This window comes from Hemiscyllium ocellatum, unplaced genomic scaffold, assembly GCF_020745735.1.
Source record: "Hemiscyllium ocellatum isolate sHemOce1 unplaced genomic scaffold, sHemOce1.pat.X.cur. scaffold_402_pat_ctg1, whole genome shotgun sequence".
Taxonomy (NCBI): Eukaryota; Metazoa; Chordata; class Chondrichthyes; order Orectolobiformes; family Hemiscylliidae; genus Hemiscyllium; species Hemiscyllium ocellatum.
This window is the reverse complement of record NW_026868839.1, coordinates 399,156-402,612: the sequence shown is the minus strand read 5'-3', so window position 1 is coordinate 402,612 and position 3,457 is coordinate 399,156. Positions and strand designations below refer to the sequence as shown.

Below are 3,457 nucleotides of genomic sequence, written 5' to 3'. Positions count from 1 at the left end.
TAATAAGAATGGGCCATAAAAAGCGAATTTCACCAATCACAGTCTCGATTAGATGAGCTTTACCTTCCGATGTCTCCTGGACGGAAATGAAGGAAATGGGAGAAATGCCATAACATATGACATCGGAATTCTTGGGAACGATTTTCCCATTGGCCAGAAAACCAAACAACGACGAGTCGAGTCTCCGCAGGACCTTGTTTCACAACAGCGATGAAATAAAATTCTCCATTCCGTTCCAGTAAAAACTCAACTTGCATGAAAAACAAAGCAACATTAGAGCTGCTTGCGATTTTCTGCGCGGGAGGAGAACATGTTCATGACAGGACAGACACTTTAAATATTCAGCACATTCCCACACCGCAGTTTTGTTTTGAACATCAATATAACGGGGATCGAAACAGCATTTTAACAAGCTGTTGGAGTTGATCAGCATAAATGCCTATGACGGGATTCAAACCAGCAGATGAAAAGTCACATGAAAAGGGTTCCATGATCCCTGTCCGACTCGCACAGCTACTGGCATGCGTCTGGCTACAATATGAATTTCGCAGCAGATAATGATAGCCCATCAATCCAGACAAAAAAAAAATCAATGGTCTCTTGAGTGTATCTTCTCAGACTCTTTCAACTAAAAATGTCTCTGTGAGTGCGTGAGTATATGTTAGGTTAAGGATTGTTGAAATAACCATGAGCTGCTTGACTTTATTGCAATTTCGAATCTTGCTTTGCTAAATGTTTTCACTCATTGCTCGAAACAGGACAACTTTCACGATTACACGGAACATGAAACACACGGGACTACAGGGAAAATGCACAAAGCTGAGCAGGCCGTGTTCCACATCATACCGTGCAGCATAGTTTCAGTCACTGTGTCTGTTTCTCAGAATAATAGTCCCAAAGAATGTTCTCCACACTAAAACCGGAGGTACAGAAGTCAAGAGGTTCTGTTAGCACCTCACCACACCCCCACTCCGGAAGAGATGCTAACTGCCCTTGAATGCCTTTTGTTCTCGATGTGAAGAGCTCTCACGCCTGAGTCACCTTCACCTCTCTTGTTGCTGAGTGACTCACAAAGAAGGAGTTTCACCAGAGCTGCAACTGCCTCACTTTCCCACTCGCCCTGCCCGTTTACAGTTTCCTGCCCGTCATTGATTTAAGAAAACCAAATGAGTGCGATATCATTCTGTATCCTGAGTCTCGTTTCCGCCGTTTCAGTTCCAACATGGCTTAGATCTCGGGTGTCACCTTAATACTAGCGGTGCTTTGAAAGCGTAGGTCCAGAGGTTTCTCGGAGAGCATAATTTCTTTCATTGCTGTTGCTGATTGAATGAGCCACTAACGTGTGAACTGCTCCAAAACATGATTCAGGATCTCTGGTGCCAATTCTCGCACGTTGAATAACGTCAGACAACTTCCAAATGAGATCTTTCAGAGACGACTTTGGGCTACGTTTGACAGACAGACTAGTTCAGGAATCCGTAGTGTACTGTGACACCAGCGCATCAGCTTCTTCCCTGTCTTTGAACCGGTCGCCTGCGCAAGGAATGCAAACGCGGAACTGCTTTTTATGGAAGGATCAGAACACGGTAACTACACTCTCAAACAGAATGACTTATGATCAGAGCCAGGTTGGAGAAAAACTTTACAATGCTTTGCGCAGTAATTAAATGGAATTGTGTTACATTACATTTCACTACGAGAGCAGATTTGTTAAAGCAAATTCGAAGGCAGGTTTGTTGATGGGAAAGCAAGCAAGAAAGCTCAATTTTTGTCCATGTAAAGTGCTGCAATTGAAGAACAAAGTAGTTTCTGCCCAGTTTCGAACTGGGGACCTTTCGCGTGTAAGGCGAATGTGATGACCACTACACCACAGAAACCAGCCGCAGACAAGGATGTCGTTAATGCTTGGACCGTTGGGCGAGGTGGAATAGGCTGGGACAAGTTTCCCTGCAGCGTAACGGCTGCGATATGATCTGATGGAAGGGTTGTAAACTGAGTACATTCGTGTTTTCCCTAAGCTGGGGCGAGTTGAAAACTCGAGAGCATTGGTTTAAGGTGATTTGGCTGAAATTGACAAAGTACCTGAGACACATTTCCCACACTGAAGGTTGTGCGTGTATGGAACAAGCGACCCGCGAATGTGGACGAGGCTATTACGCTCAGAAAATTGCAAAGGTAACCGGATGATTTTCTGGATAGAATGGGTTTAGAGGGATTTAGGCCAAATGCTGGAGAATGGGACGTGTTTAATTTTGGCTATGTGGTGAGCATGGACGTCATACACTGTAGTATCTGTTCCCACGCAGTGTAAACCAATAACGTTGTGTTGCTTATTACACCTGCTTTAAAGGATCACTTTTTAGCATCGCAGACTGTGGCACAATCTTTTAGTCTGTTCGACTGCTCACGGGAAAGGTAGGATTGTGAAACACTGCCGAAACAAAGGACTTTCTTACTTTTGCTCTGACTGGCAATATTCCGTGAAATGTTTCCAGATCCTCAATTGAAGATGTTGGCCGCTGGAAATTACTTCAGAAAGCCTGTTAATTCGTAATCTACTGAGCGAATCGCAAAATAGAAAGCATTTAACAAGGAACACAAATAAAACTGGCAAACCAAATGCATGTTCAGACACAGCGAAGCATGATTGCTAAATGTGAGACAGTCCGAGGGCATGCGGCATAAAGTAATCTCACAACTAACAACAGGGCAATTCGAAACTACTCTTTCAAACATACTGCAGCCTTAGTGCACCACCACTTCCCAGAGATAGCTGAAAAGAGAGAAAGAGCGAACATAATAAGAATGGGCCATAAAAAGTGAATTTCACCAATCACTGTCTCGATTAGATTACCTTTACCTTCCGATGTCTCCTGGACAGAAATGAAGGAAATGGGAGAAATGCAATAACATATGACATCGAAATTCTTGGGAACTTTTTTTTATTCTTCTTTATTCTCCCACGAAGTGTGGCCATCATGGTCTGAACCTTATTTGTTGTTCATTCTTAATTCACCTTGAACTGAGTCAGAGGGATTGTATCGTTGAAAAGCACTGCTGTGAGTCTGGAGTGATATGTTGGCAGGTCTCATTAAGGTTGGCAAATTCCCCTTTCCAAGGGACAAGAATGAATGGGCTTTCAGTAAATTAAAACTTTTTGCCTCTGTTCCTCTGATCGGGGTTATTATTCCAGATTTTATTCATCGATTTAAATACCAGCAGCTGCCATGTTCCAGTCTCCAAGTGTTGCTAGCCCAATATATCGCCACTACATTTGCTTTTGACACGAAGATTGGTGAGTAGCAGAAAGCATACGGGTCTTCAAAGAATAGAGAATAATATAGATAGACGGGAGAGTAGAGTGGAGAAGTGGCAGACGGAGTTCAATCGAGGCAAATGTGAAGTGATGCATTTTGGGAAGCCTAATTCTAGAACCAACGACACAGTAAACGGAACA

General features: G+C 43.3%; 1 non-coding gene across 1 annotated transcript; it reads right to left on the bottom strand.

The window, feature by feature from the left end:
* Positions 1-1,804: 1,804 nt before the first annotated feature.
* Positions 1,805-1,877, bottom strand: trnav-uac (transfer RNA valine (anticodon UAC)). The gene has a single exon. It is a non-coding gene; the product is annotated as a tRNA-Val (tRNA).
* Positions 1,878-3,457: the final 1,580 nt, after the last annotated feature.